We start from the raw sequence: 14,434 nt of genomic DNA on the forward strand, positions 1-14,434 counted from the left end.
ATTAGTTCCTAGATGTTTTGTTTCTATGAGTTAGTATGACGTATGGACTAGTGCTTAAAAATGTCTGATGGCAAATAAATAGTGAATGGCTTGTTTATTTGATTAAGCATGAAAACAATTTTTATAAACAAAAATTGTTGAAAGTAAAATTTGCTAAATAATAAAACCTAGCTCGGATGGTGTGCTTAAAGGACATGATGTTTATACTGGTTCGGATAGAATGTCCCTATGTCCAGTTCATTGTTGTTGCTCATGTTACTAGCACAGAAAGTCCATAGTAGGGGTTATAAACGAGCAAGAGAGGGATAGGTCCCAAGTCTCTGATGGAAAGAATGAATGGGTGCCGAGAGCTCGATCGATGCTCGGCTATGTATTCGGGGTTCGATGGGTTTGTTTGGATCTAGCTTGAATCGAACGATGGTCAGATGAGTCGATGCCCTTTAATGGGGTGCCCTACTTTCTATTTTATAGGTCAAGGGAAAGCATAGGCTATAGTGGAGGGAAAGAGGAGAACGAGAGAGAGAAGAAGTCCTTTAGGATCGTTGGGTCCTTCCTCTCCTTTATGTGGGTCCCATGACCCTATAAAGGTCAACAGGGATGGGGCCACATCGTGGTCTTGTCCATCACTGGCGCCATGCACAGGCGTCGTCTGCCAGTCATGGCACTCCACTCTGTCCTGATGGATGTCATGGTGAACCGACGTGCCTGTTAGTGTTCATATGGGGGTTAGGCAGAACAACACCGATATGCCCGACGCTATTCCTAATGTGAATCTCTAGGTATGGCCCATCATGGCCATGGGTTATCTCGGGGTGTGCCGGTCTCTTCCCTGATATCAGAGCTTTTACCTAGGCCCATACGCTTGGACCTGGAGTGGTTGGTGGCTATATGGGTCTCCATCAGGCGAGACAGAACCCACGACCTCAGGGTCGAGCGAGGCACCAACTTGCTTTCTGGCTTGGCACAATATTCTTGATGGGATGTTTGGCACCAACTTGCTTTCTGGCTTGGCATGCACTATAAATTCTATCTTTTTCAAAAGAAACATTTGTTAGTCCAAGGATGTGTTCACCTTTTTGAAGTTCGGCCAAGTTCCTCATCCCAACATGGGCAAGTCAACGATGCCATAACCAACCCATGCTAGATTTTACCATTAAACAAGTCTTAAGATTTACTCTATTTGATGTGAAATCAACTAGATAGAGTTTCCCTTTTAAATGACACATAAATGCAATAGAGGAATCTTCTCTTCTATAGACTTCCACACCCTTATCCATAAATATACAATTGTAACCCATCTCACAAAGTTGTGAAACGGACAACAAATTGTATCTCAATGAATTCACAAGTAAAACATTGAAAATTGAATTGTCATTTGAGATAGCAATTTTACCCAAACCGAGAACTTCTCCTTTTTCATTGTCACCAAACACAATATTTCCACTTTTATCATGACTAGGTTGGAATGATGTGAACATGTCATTCTCTCTGGTCATATGATTGGTGCATCCACTATCCAACACCCAACTTGTTCCACCGGAGGAATATTCCTACAAAGACAAATCAAGCTTTGGTTTTAGGTACCTAAAAAGATTTGGGTCCTAGGAGGTTATTCATATAAAACTTGGTCACCCAAACACTCCTCATAATCTCCTTCCTCTTTTGGGCACCAACATACTTCACCACGATCTTACCATCCTTGCCCCAACAACACATGTAATCACTAGCATAGCATCGTGGGAGTGGTGCTTGTGGCTTGGGGGCCTCCACTTGCTTCGTCTTGTTTGTCTTGTCACTTGTAGGTGCAACCTTCCTTGTTGTTTGCCTTGCATATGAGCTCATCAAGGGCAACACCTTTGTTGATAGATGCTTCAAGTGCATGGTTTTTATCTCTCTCTTGAGTGATTATTTCATCTTGCAACTCCAAGCATCTATCCCTCTTCTCTAATTTCTTCATTAGGGTTTTTATTTTAGTGAAGGCATTTTTACCAAATTTCTTAATCATGGTTGCTTCAATTTCTTCTATGTTCTCATCATAACTATCATACTCATCACTAGAAGGATTGGGTGAAACATGTACCTTCTTCCCCTTAGCCATGAGGCAAGTTGGAGTGTAGTATTCATTGTCGATGAGGTTGGAGAAGAGCATCGGTGATGAAGATAGGTTAGGAAAGAGTTTTGATGGTGAAGTTGAGTCAGGGAAGATCATGATAGGTGACGAAGAGTGGTGGATGGCGATGTTTGCGGCTCCTTTCTTCTTCTTATCATCACTTGAGTCACTATCATTTGACTTCCACTCTTCACCAAGATGAGCTTCACCTTTCTTCTTGCCTTTGTTCTTCTTGTCTTCATCCTTGTTGTACTTGTTCTTCTTCTCTTCGAGACAATCAACAATGAAGTGACCAGTTTTATCACACCCATAGCAAAATCTCTTCTTGTACCTCTTCCTTCCATCACCATAAGCCTTGTGGTTGCTCTTCTTCTAATTACAAATACAACCTCTTCATTGGAATCTTCTTCTTCACTTGAGGAATCATCCTTTATTTTCTTCTCCTATTCTTTACTTGAACCTTTACCTTCATGTTGTTGAGTTGCTTTAAGGGTTGCACTCTTGTTGTATCCCATTACATTAGGATTTTGATTGTGAGCATTGATTGCATCTTCATCTAGACACTCATGAAGCTTGAGCTTTGAAAGAACCTCTTGAGGTGTCATCTTATCATAATCGGACCTTTCCATGATCACGGATGCTAGCATGTTATTCTTAGCTCTATAAGTTCTCAACACCTTCCTATCAACCTTATTGTCATCCCATTAGGTGCTTCCAAGGGTTCTTATATGGTTGACCAATGCCATAAGCCTATCAAACATAGCTTGAGTTGTTTCACCTTGCAAGAATACAAATCTTTCCAATTCACCATGAAGTAGCTCAATGTTGCCTTTTCTCACACTCCTGTCTCCTTCAAATGATGTTCTCAAGGCTTCTCAAATTTCCTTAGCACTTTTCATTCCATTCACTTTATTGAACTCATTCGGACCCAAACTTGAGATAAGTAAGGACATGGCTTGTGCATTTTGATAGAGGTTGAATGCTTCTTCTGGAGTTATCTCTCTATCTTTATTGGTAGGAATCATCAGGTTGACGGAAGGAGAATATAGAGTTGGACCTTTGATGAGTTGTCCATAGTCGAAGCCCATGTTTGAATACATTCCCTTTCCATGAGCATGCTCGCCTACTCCAACATCACTTGTGGTGTCTTTGGTTGCATCATTCTTGCCACTCACATCATATTCAACCTTATTGCTTAGTTCTTCCTTCATCTTGCTCATCTCATCTTTCTTTATTTCATCTTGGAAAAACTTGACTTGAGCAGCGATCAACTCTTCAGCTATTTTCTTGGCCATCTCGGTGGCATCGGCTTGCATCTTGTCAGACTCTAACATTGTTTCTTCTCACACGGTGAAGCACTAAAAGAAGACCTTGCTCCAATACCAATTGAAAGGATCTAAACAATGCCTAGAGGGGGTGAATAGGCATATCTAAAAAATTCTACACAATCTTAAAATCAAATGTCAGCAATAGTCGGAAGTCCTGATAGTTTGAGCCAGAACTTCTGATAGCCGGAAGTTTCGACGCAAACAGCTAGGAGTTTCGACACCTACGTGGAATTCGCTATAAGTGCGGAAATGAACTTTGAGTGCAAGATATCTTACAACTCCACTTTCTAGTGGTAAGGTGAAGCATTGGGGTTGCTCCTTTGACTCTGAAAGGTCACCACTCTGTAGATCGAGTCCGAACCCTAAGAAAAGCTTTGGAGAGGAAGAGAGACAAACAATAACAAATATGATAGCACAAGTCTCAACAACAACAAGCACGCAATACACAAGGATTTATCCCGAGGTTCGGCAACCCCACAAAGAAGCTCCTACATCCTCGTTGTTGAGGTGACCACAAAAGTCAGAGTCTGTTTCACCTCCTTGCCTCTCTCAAGAAAACCACAAAGGTCACTTGAGCTTTTCACTAAGAAATCAAGGGTAATACAAACTTTCCATAGCTCTTCCACAAGTTGGAAGCTCTTGGGCGATGCCTAACCGGCTAGGAGCAAAGCTCCAAGAGTAATAGACGTAAATCCAACTAGCTTGACGAAGAAATCAAGTACTCAAGCTTGTCAAAGTGATTCTCTCACTCAATCCACTCTCCTTTCACTCAAAACCCTAGGGGAATAAAAAATTAGAGCAAATGGGAGAGGAGAGGGGCGCCTTAAATGCTTGGGAGCTGTTTTGGACGAATGTTGGTGAGCAATGAATGAGTGGGTAACAGTTAGAAGAGAGGAGAGAGCTATTTATACTCAGGCAAATCCAACCATTCAGATCTATGTCAGAAGTTCTGACACAGATCACCGGGACTTCCGGCTCTACTACAGAACACTGTTCATGGGGTAGTCAACTGGGCTAGCTCAGTTATCGTCAGAACTCATGGCGACTGTCGGGACTTTCGACAGACAAGCGAGCCAGGCGGCTAAGTCCTAAGGCGTCGGGACTTCTGGCGAAAGTCGGGACTTTCGGCTCGCACCGGGACTTTTGGCATACAGCTGAGCCTGGCGACTAAGTCCAAGAGCGTCGAGACTTCTGGCGGGAGTCGGGACTTTCGGCAACCAAAAGTCCACAAACTTCTGTCACTCTTTTGATTTTATTTTTATGCTTGAGCACTCTATCTTCCTCAGACTACCTAAACTTGCATCCCTCTTTGTAGTACGGTGAAACCTAAACTCAAAATAAGGATAAAACTTTGGAGAGCGCTTTGAGTTCATCCGCCTTTTCAACTTCAAGAATTGAGGGATATCATTTCATCTTAGATCAACTCTTTAAAACTTTCATGGGACTAAAGCTGCAATATATCTCATTACGATCTCATTAGTCCCTAATTTAGATGTCATCAAACACCAAAACCCACATAGGGGGCAAATGCACTTTCAGAGAAACAATTGAATACGTTGAATCCACATTGGACGGTTGTGAGCGATAAAAGATAAAGGAAGCAAAATTTTCGCTTTTTATATTACGGGTAATTATTAAATATTTTTATTATATTATTCAGTTTTCTATTTCTATTTCTCATATTTACTTTAACATGAAAAAGGAAAAATAATTCTTGAGAAATCCAAGCACGAGTTTGTATATAATAACAAAGAAATATAGGATCCAACCGAACAGGAAACAATTGGGGGTGGAGGGAAAATAGAAAATTCAAAAATTGTCAGATATGAGCACATATGAGATACCAGGATGCGACCGAATATGTACTGTAATAGGATCTTGTATCTATCATCGGTAGACGTGAGTCGTTCTAACTCGAATGAGTATGGGTCATAAGGGTGGGTCAAGTAAAAAAAGTGAGACGGAAAAAACTCTCTCATGTTCACGTAGTTAGAGGGGAGGTGAACCCAAAACTAAGATGAAAATTTTAACTCTTTAATATTAGGTATAGTCACATAGATGGATCGCATCGCATCCTCCAATTTAGTTGGCACGAGAAACAATTGAATACATTGAATTCACATCGGACGGTTGTGAGCGATAAAAGACAAAGGAAGCAAAATTTTTGCTTTTTTATATTATTATGGATAATTATTAAATATTTTTTTATTATATTATTCATCTTTCTATTTCTATTTCTCATATTTACTTGAACGTGAAAAAGGAAAAGGAATTCTTGAGAAATCCAAGCACAAATTTGTATAACAAAGAAATATAGGATCCAACCGAACAGGAAACAATTGGGGAGGGGGTGGGAGGGGGCGGAGGGAGAATAGAAAATTCAAAAAAAGAGAGAACGTATGCTCTCTGCTCTACGGGGAACCGGCCAACCAATAGAAAAAAAGAACATGCTCTTGAAGGGAAAGGGAATCGGAAATGTAATGGAACACCGCACATTGGTAGGAGACGGAGCTGATATGTGGATGCATTCATATACCTCGCGAGAGAAAAAGAAAGAGACAAACGGACGAAAATTAGGTGGGGAGAAAATTTGTCTCTTTAATACTAGGTATAGATATAGATATAGATATAGATATAGATATAGATATAGATATAAATATTGAAATAGATAGAGGTATAGATATAGATATAAATATTGAAAAGTTGAGTGTGAAATCGCAATGTTGATGCCCTTGTACCCATGCTGCCAAAAGGAAAATTTCTACAGTCGCCAATATTTATGGAAGTTGTGGCTGCAAAGAAAAGTTTAACTATCAAAATTTTGTTGGACACGATGTCAAGGGCAGAGAGCAAGAGGATATGTAGAAGAACTTTTAATATCCATGTGGATATGGATAATCCGAATCCGATTTTGTGCAAATGCGAGGTAAGATATGGAATAGGTAAAATTCAGCGGATATGGATTATCCGCAATTTCTATGCAAATTATCCGATGTTTAAAATAGGATATCCGAAAGTTTCTCTCCCTAGACGAAAGAATTTGGGATTTAAAAAAGTTTGTTAGTTGAGAACTCTTATTTTGTGATGTGGGTGTTTGATGTTCTAATTTTTAAATTAAGAATTTGCTAGGTGTTATTATTTATTGGCTAGTAACTTATCATTTTTAGCGAAAATATCATGTTAAGTGTTAATTATCTGTGTGATAGCCGCAATATGGAATGCAATGCAAGCTTATTATCTATTGCTTGTTCTTGGTTCTTTACTAAATCAATTCTTGACAAGCTTATAATTCTCTATGAATGCACATATTACTCGACTATTTAAATCCGTCTCCGATCCGGTTCGCTCCACATCCAGACCACCTCCGACATCCGAAAAAAATCCACATCCGCATCCACATTCATGTATTATCCGCCCCGCACCGAATCCGACAAAGAAAAGCAGATTAGGATACGGGAAAGACATTATCCGCACCGATCCGATCCGTTTTCATCCCTAGCCTTGACTAATCCATGGTTTTAATTTCTCAGACCACTCTTGCCAAAGTCAATATAACCTAACAGCCCCCAAATCCTCTAGAGGTTTTATTTCGGCCTGTTCGATCTAGGGCTGCAGGCCCAATTGTGTAGAGCCGAGGGCGAGCGGCCTGGCCTTCTTGCCCACGCGCCACGCGCGCCAAGAAAGGCCCCGGTGGCTCGGTCCTGCACAGACCAAATCGGCATCTCAATGTCTTGAACCCCAACCAATTCGGTGCACCTTTTAGGCTACGGGACTCCCGCACGCGGCATCTGTGCGGCTGCCTACTCAGATGACGACAGCACCGTCCCTCTCCCTCCAACAGACGACGATCTCGACACCATGACGGCCGGCGGCGACGACGACGACGGGCATCATCATCGCTACCTTTACGACCCGCGTCCACCACCTGCGGACGGAGAAGGCATGAGCTCCGAGTTCTTACTGTATGCTTCGCTCGACGGCCTTCTTGTGCTTCAGCACTGCAGGAGGTCCGGCTCCGGCCCGTCCACTTACGTCACGTCATCTGCAACCCGGTGACGAGACAGTGGGCCAACCTAGCTTCGCCTTTCACCGTGGTGCCCGTGCCCCGCCGCCGCAGCGCTCTTGACTTCCGTACCAACGTCGCCTGCGGCTTCTACTTCCACGCCTCGTCCGGCGAGTACCGCCTCCTCCTCCACTGTGCAAGGGGAGCTTCGCCCCGGGACTTGGAGCGCTACTGCCGCGTCGTCTCGGTTGGCAGCGCACATATGCCTCGGCGGCTGGCCCACGCTCCTCCTATGGATCCGGAGGAGCTTTTTCCCTACTACGAGCACCCCGTGTCCTACCGCGAGACCCTCTATTGGTTGTCTGGACACCCCGAGGGCAGCAGCACGGGCAAGATGCTGGCGTTCGACACGGCTTCCGAGACGTTCAGGCTGATGCCGCGGCCGCCTGAAGGCTTCCGAGACCTCCAGTCCCGCTTCCTCTTGTACCCGGATTCCTACTTCCAGTCCTTCTAGATCCTCCTAGTACCTTCCTCTAGCATTTTATTCCCTTGCTTGCTACTTATCCCCAATTTCCATCTCGATTGTATCTGACTGTGGGTGTTGTTAGTGAAGCAGTATTGAGGTTGCTAACAGACTACGAGGCGGAGAAGTGGACGCTGCGCCATCGGCTCAAGGTGAAGCGACCGCGGTCCATTATCATGGCCATGGGCAATGCACCCCATGGGAGTAGCGCCATCCTCGTCGGATTCCCACGGGCTAGGACGGTCATGTTCTCAAAGACTACAATAAGGTGGGCAAGAAAATCGATTTTGGGGGTTTTGTTTCCTTCAGGTATTCAGCGAGAGCCTCGTGCCACATGCTTTCTTCGACTCGCCTGACACGGTGCCACTGAACTTTTCTAATCCTTTGTTCAATGAGAGCAGGGGCAGAAGCGCCTAGCTGTAACTATATAGTATTTGCATCAACTATATAGTGTTCGCATCAAGTTAATTGTGTTTTCCTCGCAAAAGAGTTAATTGTGTGTTACCCGTTCTAATTTCTCCATCGATGGTCAACGGGACGAGGGTGGTCATTGTCTCCGGTGGGACTTGGGCCGAGCCAAGTCAGCATGGCATGACCCTCTCGTACTTCATATCGTTTCGGGTCGTGCCTAGAGTGCCCTCTAGGCACGCGAGGCATATCGGGCCATGCTGGTATGGCACGATAAATCTTTTCTTCGGCCCAAGCACGCCCCGTGGAATGTCGGCACGCCTTTAGGTCGTTGCGGCCCAAGCATAGCCCTCAAGATATCTCTACTAATTTTTCGTTTGCTCGTGATATACAAAAACATATACTTTGTGTATACTAGTTCCATGACAATTTTAATGATTTTCATAATGTATTCAAGAATTAGATGAGAGATGGTACAGTAAATGCAAGAATTGCATCGTAGGGTTGTAGATGTGCTTACATGTTATTTTCATGTCGTGTCGTCCCAAGCACGGCCCAACATGCGGATCGGGCCATGTAGCCTATCGTGCTGATTCTAGGCACGACACGGCACTCGCGTTCGTGTCATGCTAGCACGGTCCAAAATATCGTGTGATGTGCCATGCTTTGAGCCGTACCAAATGACCGTGTCGTGGTCTGCCATCAAATGGCATGGCCAAGTCCCAGCTCTAGTCTCTATGGGCTAATCATGCCCCCATAAGACATCAGAGCCCTAGCCTAGCTCCTTCCATGCAGTGTTCGGGTATTTGAATGGTTGGGCATGCGACAGACTAGGCTCATAGCATGCAAAACCTCGTCCCATGCAATAGAACTGAATTTCGTTTTTCTAGAGCCTGGCTCATGTGGGTCGACGTGTACGCTACGATACGCCAAAATGACCTTGTTGCGTAGATCTTCATCTCCAAGACCTTCTCGGTGTGCAAATCTTTGCCTCTGGGGCCTTCTCGTTTGAGGCTTCTCTCGGAGACACACCTTCTCTTCATGAATGGGTGTAGTTGTCATAGTCGATGTAGTCAAAGTAGTCATAGTTGAAGGTTGTCGGGAAGCCTCTAAATCTTCTCCCGTGAGCATCGGGTAAAAAACTTCCTATAGAGTGCCAGGTCCTCCAATATGCTCCGTTTGCTCCTTTTGGCTGGCGATTATGACCGAATCTTCAGTTGTGCTTGTTGTAGTTGACATAGTTATAGTAGCAAAAGTAGATGTCCAGACCAAAGTTATCAATGGGCCTCTCGAGCCGAAGTGGTGGAGGAAGGTGAAGTAGACCTCGGTGCCGAAGGAGTTGATGTAGCCCCTAGAGCTCGGCGATGAAGGAAATCATAAACATTGATGCTAAAGGTCTCTATAAGGCTTGCCGGAGATGAGTCGTTGTAGTCGTTGAAGGTGTTGGCGAAGCCCCTCATGCCAAAGTGTTGGCGGAGGTGAGTCGTTGTGGACACCGAAGATATTGGCGAAGGCCCTCATGCCAAAGGTATTGACAAAGGCGATATTGGTGTAGATGCCAAAGATGTCAATGAAGTCCTCATGCCGAAGTTTTGGTGCAGACAAGTTGCTGTAGTCACCAAAGATATCGACGAAGATATGTTGTCGGTGTTGACATCAAAGATGTTAGAGAAGCCCCTCTAGTTGTTGGCATCAAAGGTTAGTCATTGCAGTCACTGAAGATGATGGTGAGGCCCATCCCGTTGAAGTGTTGGCATGGGTGAGTCTTTGTAGTCACTGAAGTGTTGGCGAAGCCTCTCCTGCTGGGGAGCGATGTTGGGGGAGCCCATGAGGTATACGGGTCAAGTCTCCACTAGAAGAGGCCCAACTAGTAGCTAGAGTAGTGTCTTGTGAAATCCAACCCCACCAAGGGATCAACTATAAATAGCCACTGCCTATATAAGTGCCCAAAGGCATGAGGGCAAGGGAGCTCACCTCCACTCATTTCCACTTCTTCAAAACCCACCGTCGAGCTCTCTTTGTCCCCTCTCTCTTGTTCAGAATTGCCAGTTCCAACATAATGGACTTGGAAATATATTTGTCAAATTTAGAGAAATGACAGAGCTTATTTATGTGCATACATATTTGTCGAATTTAGAGAATGCTTAAGTAGTTCAATGTTTTTTGTTACATGCTTGTATCAAATTAGAACATGGTACCATTGTTACCAATGATGAGACAATTTCATAAAAAATTCAGAAGGAAGACATTATCTTGGTTGTTTGGAAAGATAAATTGAGTATGCTTTGGATCAAATTTAAAACCTTATGCTAATAGGTGGATCATTGGAATGGATACATAGTTTTTTCCATAGGAGCTACCAGCTCCTCCATGACGAATCCTCCTCTTGTATATGAATCTTATGCGAAGATGTGATTGAGCATTGATCAAAGTGATTTGCTTCAAGTTGGGTTTGCTATTGCAGATTTGGATTTACCCCCATGAGACCATGTATTCAAATTCAACATTCACTTTGATCCCACAACAGGAACCGACAATAGAAGGGTAGCCTTCCTTAAGGAGACCAATCTGCATCTCGAGAAACAAGGTGGCAAAGGAGTTTTTCTCAACGACTTTATTGATTGGCTAAGGAAGTGAGGAAGTGTGGTGTTCTTAATAACACAACAATGAACTAAATTACGTAAAGGGTTTCTCAAACTACAGTCATCTGATCAGAGGTTTAGAAAGAGCTCATATGATGCCATAAAATAGGAGAGACTTTCTGAACTCATTCGAGAACATTTTCCTCAAGAGTTATGACGACTTGAAAAGCTTTCACCACATTGGTTGTGGTGTGAGAAATCGGAGAAGGGAAAAGCAAACTTGGAGGAATTGTCGTTGAGGTTAAGAGACAAGAGGGCTGGTACAACTCATACTGCTTGGTCAGATGCATTGCCGATAGTGTGTTGCTTCTCTAGAATTGTTGTTCGTGAGCTACCATTTGTTCCAATGTTAAGACTGTAGGGGGTTCTATTCCTTGTCACACCTAGCTGTGATAGATATGCATGGGTGATGATTGTGGACTCCAAAAACTTTCAAAGGGAGGGAATAGAAATGGAGAAGTTATTTCCAATGTATGGTATTATGTTAGTAGAGTTGAAGTTCCATCCTAAAGAATAGATAAGGACAGAGAATTATGACACAGAACATCAAGATTTGTTGCACATGAGCAGTGTGGAAGTTGCCATTGCAATATGCCATACTCACAGATGGGGAGCTCATGGGAAGATTTGGACATTCAAGATCAACACTGGAGCTAACAACATCAGCTTAGTGATGCTACCTGAGCTATTAACAAAAACGGGAGCAATCTCAAACGCTCCACTGACATGGACCTCTTCAGGACTGCTTTGTCCTTGTACCTAGTGAACGCGTGCACCACCACACTGATAAGCAGTAGCGGTTCAATACTTTATGCTCCGGATTGTTTCCAAAGCTCTCCATTGTTCCGGCTAGGCCTGAAGAGAAGTCCCAAATCTGACATTTGGTCAAAAGTTCTCCCCACCATGTGCAGGTTCCTTTGGAAGGGTAGCGACCTTGAGCCTAAAATAACCCTATTTTAGAAGCTACAAATGGTGTAAATACTCGTTGACGAAATGAAGCTTGTTGCCAATTTCTTTTGAAACTTGTTCTAAATATGTTTTGTTTCGATTAGCGAGGTGTTGGGCGGCTGCCATCCATCGTCATGCCGTGTGGTAGAAACGGTGTCTGTCAGCACTTGCGGCCTTGCATGTGGACCAGTCTATAACTATTGGAGACCCAAATGGCCCAAACCCAACACAACACAGCAACACCCGAGAGCAAGCGAGAGAGTGAGTCAGTGAGTGGTGTGTGTGGAAGAGCCAAGGTGGTGGCGACGGTGGAGGTGAGATCAAGCGGCGAGGTTGGCGAGGTGATTTGTGGACGGTGGACCTGCTTGTAGCCCAGTACCAGATGTTTACGGTTCCTTTATGGGACCAAATCCCCTTTTGTTTGACGTTTAGACATGCTAAGTGGCAAATAAGGTCTAGTGATTTAGTGTTGAGGTTATTTTTTAGGTAAGGTTGAAATAGGTCACTCCTTCTGTTTTCAGCTTTCTTTGAGCAGCAGCACCACCACCAACAACAACAACAACAACAAAGCCTTTTTAGTCCTAAATAAGTTGGGGTAGGCTAGAGTTGAAATCCAACATGAGCCCCTGCTTTCCAAGCACTCATATCCAAACAAAGATATCTATGTATATCCCAACCCTTTAAATCTCTTTTTATTGCCTTCTCTCATGTTAGCTTCGGTCTTTCTCTACCTCTCCTCACATTGATATCTCGACTTAGGGCTCCACAATGCACTGGTGCCTCTGAAGGTCTTCTTTGGACATGGCCAAACCACCTCAGCCAATGTTGGATAAGCTTTTGTTTAATTGGTGCTACCCCTAGACGATCACGTATTCATCGTTCCGAACTCGGTCCATCCTTGTGTGACCACAAATCCAACACAACATATGCATTCCGGCTTTCTTTGAGCAATCACACATTGGTTGACAAAATCAGTTTCGAACATTATAGCTAGAGAAGAGCAGATGTGATTCTAAATGTCTGTCATATTTCTTAATCAAGCTCTAACCAGAAATTCCATGTCATTGACAAGATGATTTTGCTCAGCTGTTTGGGCGCAAGTTGCTGCTTTCGCTTGTTAAGCATTTGTGCGTTGCTATGCACTTTAACCTAGGAATGCTGATTGGGAAGGGAGGATAGTCATGACAAGGAGCTTTATTTATTGTCCTATGAGTAAGTCTTATAAACTCATGTCTTACCATTGTTTCCCATTGTGTGTTTTCCTTTCTACTTACCTTGTTGGTGTGCTTAAGAGGCTAGGCCCTTTTAGGTACATGATTCTAGATTTTCATGGCTGAGGAACGGGGGCTGAGAATCTAACACTTGGTGACATGTTGAAAGTCCCATGTTTGGCACTTGGTGACATGTTGAAAGCCGTATATTTGGTTTTGGTAACTGAGGTAACTAGTGGACTAAACTCTACTCTAAGGCCCCGTTTGGCCGTGCTCCGGCGGCTCCGGCTCCCGCCTGTCGGCTCTTGGGCGGCCGACATCCGGCTACTGTTCACCGGAGCCGTTTTTCTCTCTCCTCCTTTCCTCTCTCACTGACACCACTGGAGCCGGAGAAGCTCGTTTTTCTGGCTCCGCGGCTCCGGCTCCTGTAGGCACCTGTTGGCTCCTGGGCGGCCGACACCTGACTACAGTGCAGGAGCCGGAGCCCGCGGGAGCCCGACTAAACGGCGCCTAAGTGTTGTGATTGAGATAGGTTAAGTCCACGCCATTACGCCAAGGTTGAGCAAGGATGACACTCATAGAGAAGATGATGGTGGCCAAATGGTGATCAAGTGCTCAATTTTTGAAAAAGAAGAAAGAGAAAAACAAAATGTATAGGCTCAAGGCACAGGTATAAGCTAGGACATTTTATTTTACCGGTCAAGACACGATAGAGTGCGTGATCGGATTTATGATAGATAGACTTATTATTAAGGGAACTCCAAAGTTCAATGCGGTTATCTAAGTATCACTATCACTATGGCACCGGTTCCTCTAGACTCCAGTTGCACCACCTCCAGAGCCACAACATCAACTGCAGGTGATGTTCGGTGGTCCATTCTATATTATTACCTTAATTAAACAACAAATAGCTGTAGTTACACCTCTGTAGGTGTAACAGCTTGTCACCCTGTTCGCTTGTTGATTTCAACTAGCCCAAACCAGCCAACCAACAGTATTTTTCTCTCACATAAAACCAGCACCAGCCAGCCCAAACCAGCCTAGAAACCAACCAGCGAACAGGCCGTGTGCTCGTGCTGGGACCTCGACAGAGCGAGGAAAGGCTGCAGACCCTGAGGCTGATCAGGACGCCAACTGTGAGGACGAGGACCTCAGGTTTAGAGCCGACGAGATTGGGATTAGTCTGTTGCGTGATACTCCACCAGTGTCCCAGCTTACTCACCCCTCTTGGATTTCGTAGGGATAGGACTGCACGGACGTG

The sequence above is a fragment of the Miscanthus floridulus genome, chromosome 16 (assembly GCF_019320115.1).
Source record: "Miscanthus floridulus cultivar M001 chromosome 16, ASM1932011v1, whole genome shotgun sequence".
NCBI classification, from domain to species: Eukaryota; Viridiplantae; Streptophyta; class Magnoliopsida; order Poales; family Poaceae; genus Miscanthus; species Miscanthus floridulus.